Source organism: Cupressus sempervirens, chromosome 9, assembly GCF_028749045.1.
Source record: "Cupressus sempervirens isolate cs-2001-9-10 chromosome 9, ASM2874904v1, whole genome shotgun sequence".
NCBI classification, from domain to species: Eukaryota; Viridiplantae; Streptophyta; class Pinopsida; order Cupressales; family Cupressaceae; genus Cupressus; species Cupressus sempervirens.
The window spans coordinates 198,869,596-198,877,242 of record NC_143126.1 but is presented as its reverse complement, the minus strand read 5'-3'; the positions used below and the strand labels follow the sequence as shown (position 1 = coordinate 198,877,242).

General features: G+C 37.2%; 1 pseudogene across 3 annotated transcripts; it reads right to left on the bottom strand.

The window, feature by feature from the left end:
* Positions 1-224: 224 nt before the first annotated feature.
* On the bottom strand, positions 225-5,497 carry LOC149538168 (pentatricopeptide repeat-containing protein At2g22070 pseudogene; annotated as a pseudogene). 3 transcript variants are annotated; one of them, XR_016355999.1, is made up of 4 exons: positions 1,629-5,497; positions 1,331-1,467; positions 666-691; positions 225-563 (listed from the first exon to the last, which is right to left on the bottom strand). The product of XR_016355999.1 is annotated as a pentatricopeptide repeat-containing protein At2g22070 pseudogene, transcript variant X2 (transcript). The 3 variants fall into 3 exon arrangements; XR_016355998.1 differs by having other exon boundaries at positions 225-691; XR_016356000.1 differs by lacking the exon at positions 666-691.
* Between the last annotated feature and the right edge of the window lie 2,150 nt (positions 5,498-7,647).

The window sequence follows — 7,647 nt, the reverse complement described above, 5'->3', positions numbered from 1 at the left end:
AAGTCAAAGTGTTAATGTAGAAAAATTGTATTAGATTGCAGTCAAATAACCAAATATTTAGGATTTATATTTCAAAAAGAAAGCATATGCCGACCATGTGTTTAGTTGTAGATGAGTTGAAATTGGACAGGTGGGAGTAGGTTGTTGATCTTTTGGTAGGACTCTATCATTCATTTTGTCCTTAAAAAGTAAATCACTATTCATGATAGAAAGAGTGAATAAGATTATTCCAAAATGTATTTTAATATATGTTTGACTTCTTGCACAATATTCCCTTTTTTTTCCGATCTCAATGGTTTTTGCTAGCTTTATCTAAAATCTGTGTAAGCTTTTAAAAGGGCAAAAAATAGCTTCATAAGTTTGTGTGCACACAACACAATCACTGCACCCTCTTAGCTACTACTTTTGTATGGATACTTGAACCTTGTCTTCATTAACTCCAGTCACAATCAATTTCATCAGGCTTAATCAACCTCAGAATCCATCCGTGAGACCGCATTTGTTTGGCCATTCCTTCCAATAATTTGCATGTGCCCGAATGGCATCTTCCACAAAACAGATATCTGTATCCATTTTTGACATTTCATCAAACAATTGAACAGTCCCAATCTATGCTAGCAAGGCCTTCAATTGCATTGTTCCTCATAAGTTCCTGTGGTTCTTACCTTCCTCAGTTTATCCTGTTTCATACCTATAATGGCCACAAATACTTTCCATTTTTACTCAAATGATTTAATGTAAAATCATGCAATTACCTTTTCCATACATAGCTTTACTAAGTTAAGTGAAAACCATTTCCTCCTAGCTCTACGTACCAGCTTTATTTCTATTATTATTTTATAGACATCATCATGCTTGATTTTATAATACCATAAATGTGGAGTTCCAGTGCCACGGAAATTGTGGTTTTGCTTCAAATTTGTACATAAGAGCATTTTCATCTAAGAAATTATAAACCTCAAACTGCAAGCATTGTGAATAACGTATACATGTGTCATTTAAAGCATAACGAAAATTATATCTTTAATTCTGCTGATATAAATTCTAATAATTTATTTTCGAGACAAAAAGAAAACAGAGAGAATTAAATTAAATCAAAAAATTAAAGAGTGTGATTTCATAAACATGTTAGCTCTCCCAATTTCCAATTTCTATAAAGCAACATGAGACATCTTGAACCTCGAATGAAGAATAAAGCTAATCTGCATATATCAATTTGCATAGAAAACTAAGAAAATGGGTTTTATTTCCCCAATGAAAGACCTACAATTAACAAAATATACAATCGATTCAACTAAAGAGCCACAGAAAGGGAGAGGGAAAAACCTACCAACAGCTCTCCTCATTGTCCCCAATCAAGGAACCGATTGTAAGCCAGCTCTCATATTTCCTGCTGACCAAGCACCTTCCCATTTCTTTTAAGTATCTCCCTTCACTTTCTTTTCCTTCCAGGGATGAATAACCTTCCTGAAAAAAAGTTAAGTCTCGTGACAAGTCCATGGAGTAAAATGGAACTTTACTAAAAGCAACCCATCAGTATCTATATGCATCCGAATTTATCAAATCAACAGCATATTTCAGTTTCCAAGAACTTCAAAAAAATTGTTATTAGAAACTGAAGATAAAACCTGATTCTTTCTTATCCTTCCATAGAAGAAGACAAGATCCGATTCCTCCTTATCCTTGCACATCTGAGTTGATGCAATTTGTTATGGTGAAAGCATATATGTACAACTTGCTTCACGTAGCATTACCAATAATCTCCACAAGAACATTGTCCTTGGTTGAAATGATGGAACCGGTTTGCATCTCTCACAACAATTTCTCTTGCCATAACTTTGGAGATAAACTTGGTTGCAGTGTGGCAATCAGCACATACTCGAAGGTTCTTGACAATTCTAATGGTTGTTTCAGGGGAAGTGTTTAACAACCCGAATGCAATTGCTAACTTCTCACTATGGTAGCAAAGGAATGCTTCTTTTTCCTCCTCCTCCACATCATTCAGTACTTGTCTTGAATCTGGGAAATACCCTGTTGCCTTCATCTCCCATGACAAATTTTGTAGTGTTGCATAGATCTCCTGTGTTTGTGGATGAGATTTATCTCCTACACAAAAAACATGCATCATTTTATGGACTTCAATCCAACTACATCCAGGTATCTTTTTAGTTGCTCTGTCTTTCATCAATGTCCTTACTTTCTGAGCATCACCCCACCTGCCCACTTCAGAATAGATGTTTGACAAAAGAACATAAGGGACAGCATTTTCAGGATCAAGGTCAAGAAGGAGAGTTGATGCAAATGCTCCTAGGCCTATATTTTTATGCAATCTACAAGCACCAAGCAAACATATCCACACAACAATAGAAGGTTTAGTTGGCATTTTGATGATAAAGTTCAGAGCTTCCTCAAGATAGCTAGCACGGCCAAGAAGGTCAACCATGCATACATAATGATCCATAGCAGGTGTCATGTCATAAAGTTCATTCATGCTACTGAAGTATTTACAGCCCTTGTCCACTAACCCTCCATGGCTGCATGCAAATAAAACACAAACTAAGCTTACATGATCAGGATATGTTCCGGAGTGTTGCATCAGGTCAAAAAGTTCAAGGGCATCCTTACAAAATCCATGCATTGCATATCCTGTTAACATTGCATTCCATGAGATCGCATCCCGTTGAGGCATTTTGTCAAACAGTTCACGTGCCTTTTGTATGCGTCCACATTTTGCATACATGACTACCAGGGCACTTACAATTACAACATCTGACAAAAATCCACTTTTGATTACGCTTTGATGGATATCCATACCCTGTTCCAAAGCCCCCATTTTCGCACAGGCTGGGAGGATGCTGATGAAAGTTGTGGAGTTTGATTTTATACCTGTGAATTGCATTTGCTGAAAAGTTTCCAAGGCTTTTTCAAAAATTCCATTTTGTGCATATCCTGCAATCATTACAGTCCATGAGACTACATCTGGTAGTGGCATTTCTTGGAAAAGTTTTAGAGCCTCATCAAGAAAACCATTTTGAACATACCCTGCAATCATTGCATTCCATGAGACTGCATCACGTTTAGACATTTTGTCAAACAGCTGGCGTGCCTTCTGTATGCTTCCACATTTTGCATACATGTCTACCAAGGAACTTGCAACAACAACATCCGACGAAAATCCAGTTTCCATTATGCTTTTGTGAATGTCCATACCTTGCTCCACAGTCCCCAATTTAGCACAGGCTGGGAGGATGTTGGCAAAGGTTGTGCAGTTTGATTTCCCACCCGCCGATTGCATTTGTTGAAAAGTCTCCAAGGCCATTTCCACAAGTCCATTTTGTGTGTATCCTGCAATCATTACATTCCATGAGACAACATCCCGTTGAGGCATATCTTTGAAAAGCCTCAAAGCTTCATCAAGGTGGTCATTTTGTACATACCCCGCAATCATTGCATTCCATGAGACGGCATCTCGTTGAGACAATTTATCAAATAATTTGCGTGCCTTCTTTACACTTCCATGTTTCGCATACATGTCTATCAGGGCACTCATAACTACAAAATCTGACAGAAGTCCACTTTCTATGATAAATTGATGGAGGACAATACCCTGTTTTAACACTCCCACATTGGCACAGGCTGGGAGGATGCTAACAAAGGTTGTGGAGTTTGGCTCTACACCCGCCAATTGCATTTGCTTAAAAGTGTCCAAGGCCTTGTCAACAAGCCCATTCTGTGCATATCCCGTAATCATTACAGTCCACGCGGCCACATCTCGTCTTGGCATTTCATTGAAAAGCCTTATAGCCTCATCAAGCATACCATTTTGTGCATAGCCTGCAATTATTGCTGTCCACGAAACTGCATTTCTCTGAGGCATTTTTTGAAACAGCTTCCGTGCCTTCTGTATGTGTCCACACTTTACGTACATGTCTATCAAGGCACTTGCAACAATAGTGTCTGACAAAAATCCGCTTTCAATTATGCTTTGATGGATGTTCATACCTTGTTCCAAAGATCCCATCTTCGCACAGGCTGGGAGGATAGTGACAAAGGTTGTGGAATTTGGCTTTATGCCTGCCAATTGCATTTGCTTCAAAGTCTCCACGGCCTTCTCAACATGTCCATTTTGTGCATACCCTGCAATCATCACATTCCATGAGACTACACATGGTTGAGGTACTTGTTTGAAAAGCTTTAAAGCCTCGTCAAGAATGCCATTTTGTGCGTATCCGCCAACCATCGCATTCCACGAGGCTGCATCTCGTTGAGATATTTTGTCAAACACTTCGCGCGCTTTGTGTATGCTTCCACATTTTGAATACATATCAACCAATGCACTCGCAACTACAACATCTGATAAAAACCCACATTCCACTATACTTTGATGGATATAAATACCCTGTTCCAAGGCTCGTATTTTGGCACAGGCTGGAAGGATGCTGGCAAAGGTGAACTGATTGGGTTTGACATCTGTTAGTTGCATTTGCTGAAACAGTCTCAATGCTTCGTAAGAATATTCATTTCTTCGGTAAGCTGCTATCATCACATTCCATGAAAAGCAATCTCGTTCTGTCATTTCGTCAAACACTTGACGAGCGTCAACTAAACTGCAGCTCTTTAGATACATGTTTATCAGTTTATTTTGGAAAATTGTATTTCTAGCAAATGGAAATCCTTTATTTATGATGAAAGAATGGATTTTTTTTCCCTGTGAAAGCGCATTCTTTGCAATGCAGGTGCTCAGCAATTGAAGATACGTGTTAGAGTATAGAGGAGGGTTATGTGTGTTAAGCAAAACATCAATCGCCTCCTCCAATCGACCCTCTCTACACAATACTCCCACATTAAAACTGAGATTAGAAATGGATGGCATTGTATGATTATACTTGAAGCCTGCGTCATTTATTTTAATCCCTCTTCTACCACAGTTATAACCAAACGCTATCACTGTCTTCATACTCTTACGGGTTCTAGAGCCCTTCATTTATTTCTGGAAACCAGGTCTCATACTGATACTTGACTTGAAAGAAGAAAAATCTAGCTGCTCTGGCAAACTCCCATGCTGCCTTGGCGATTGATTCCATTTATGTTAAATTTCTCTCAGGTATTATCTACCATGTTATACAATTGATGATTCATTTTACCACTTCGTTTCTTCCCGGATGTAGCACATTAGACTTTCGAGTTTTCTCCTGAAACCTGAAGTTGTTGATTTAATGAAAATTTATTCAAGTTTTTCAATGAAATGACAGCTTACCTATATTTTTTAACTTTTGGATGCAAGAGATTGTGTTACAATTCGAGCGATCTGCTATTCCATCCAATTTATAGAATGACAAACCCAATGATATCGTCCACGATTCTGAACATCTGCTGCTCCAGTAAACCAATGCGCTCGGGGAACTTCTTAGGATCGTAACACCAGGAAAAGCTAAACAAAAGTTAAATTCTGAAACTGTGAAAATCTTCTTTACGTTCCAATTTGCTAATCATCAGAGTACTTTTAAAATTGTGGGGTGTTTTAGGGTAGAGGCATATGATCATACGTCTTTAATTTTTTATTTTTTCTATGTTATGAATTGTGTTTTATAATAAAATGTAGAGCTCTTCCAGTTGAAATAGCCAATTATTGTATAGACTTTGTAGACCCATCTTTAGTCCTAATTTTGCTTGTTATTACTTTCTATTCCAAGAGTAATGTAATTGCTTTGATGAATGTAATGGAGATTTTTGGCGGATTTCCAAGAACGGTTGTTTCATATGTTTTTGTGATCTTATTGTTATTAGACAATAACATTTGTAAGATCTTTAGGGCATGTTTGGAAAGTTACAATGGAAGATGATTTCTATTTGACTTTGTCATTCTTATATAGGCATTGGTCAATTATAGACAAGATCTATTTCAGTTTGGTCCTATCAATCTAAAGTTATTTTACTTTCTATTGTAGGAGTAGTACCAGTGTAGTTTTGTTTTCAATATGTTTGAAGCTAAATGTGATTATGCTTTGGGAATTAGCAAAATATAGACACCCATTATATTAATATGAGAATCATACACTGCCATAAGTTTGTAGTTTGTTGTTCGAAGTGAGTTTGTCATATGTGCAGTCCTTCAAGTTGAGAATACCCTTCTGAATTTGGTGGAGCTCGAAGTAAAAAAAATAAATTTATGCCTTATTATATACAAACCTACAAGGCAAAAACCTAGTCAGGTTGAGCCTAGGGAACAATAAAACAAGGTTGGGGACACCAGGTGCCCATTTGATAGGTCATTTTGCTTTCTAGGTAAAGTTGTTATGATTAAAGGTTGACTAAGGCTTGAAAATATTATTTTGGGTCAAAATGCATCTCCCTATGTGATTTGAAGTAATGAGGAGAAGATTTGAGGAGTATAGAGCAATATTGCTAAAAGTTGCTCAAAGTTGCAAAATTACAATTTTGCAAGTTCTTGACAAAAAGTTGTCAAATCGCCCAAGTATGGATGAATTTAGTTGGAGGATGTGCTAACTAATCTAGAAAGCATATAAAACCTGTAAGTAACAAACTTTGAAGATGTTCAATCAATTGAGTAGGTTTTTGAGCATTTTCTTGTCTTGATAGTTTTCCTATTCTGTACAGTTGCATTGATGCTTGTAATAGTTTGGCATTGGCCAACTTTGTTTCCCTACAGTTGGTAGATGTCTATCTGATTGGTTTTGAAAATATTCTTGGTATGAAAGAATGGCTTTGTACATATTTTGTTTTGTTTTTAGCTTCTTAACATTTAGGGTTTTGAAGTTCAATGGGATTGTCCTGACATTCCACGAGCTAAAACTCTTCATGGCTTTGTGGGGTGTTGAGGACGAGTATAATAGACATGATTTTGCTTGCCCAAGATCAAGCTACATTGGTTGGATTCTCTGCAATTGAGGTTGAGGTCGATCACTTGGAGTATTGAGCCACATATTTGAGGTTTTGAGGCAACCAAAGTGTCTTGTGGATGTTGATGCAAGACAAGATTTCTTAAAGGGTCATGAGATGATATTTGAAGTATTAAAATTGGTTTGGTAGTTTAATTCAAAGATCTTATTGTAAAACTTTGTGGATCAAACCTAAAATCAAGGAAACATAGGTTTGAGTAGGGTTCTTGAGTTTGGGAATCTACAAGAAAAACTGACATGTGAATTTTTTTATATTGTATGACCCATTCAAATGGGTATCTAAAATTGTGAAGAAATTAATACCTATTTTAGACCAAATTTGAATGAAGTGGGGAAATTTGTATTTGAAGGGCTAATTGAATTAAGCCTAATTGGACTAGTTTACCAAGACAAGCATCTAGTTTGGGGAAATGACCAAAACCCATTATTGGGAATGGAATGTTGAGTTAGTGAGGAACTAGTATAGGTGTTGGAAATCTTGTAAATTCAGGATCCTATAGAAGAGAGGTAAGAGTGCTAGTGGAGTGATAAGGATTTCTTGGAGAAGCCTAGTGTATTGGGAACTTGGGATTGAATTGCACGGTCCTTAACTCTTGGAGGAAAGGAATCCACATCTAGGAGACTTGGGAAGGTCCTGGAGTGCTTAACCTTGGGAAGATTAAGAAGATCCATAATTGCATCTATGCAATAGAAAAAGGATAGTACTAAACCCTATTGCATCATAGTT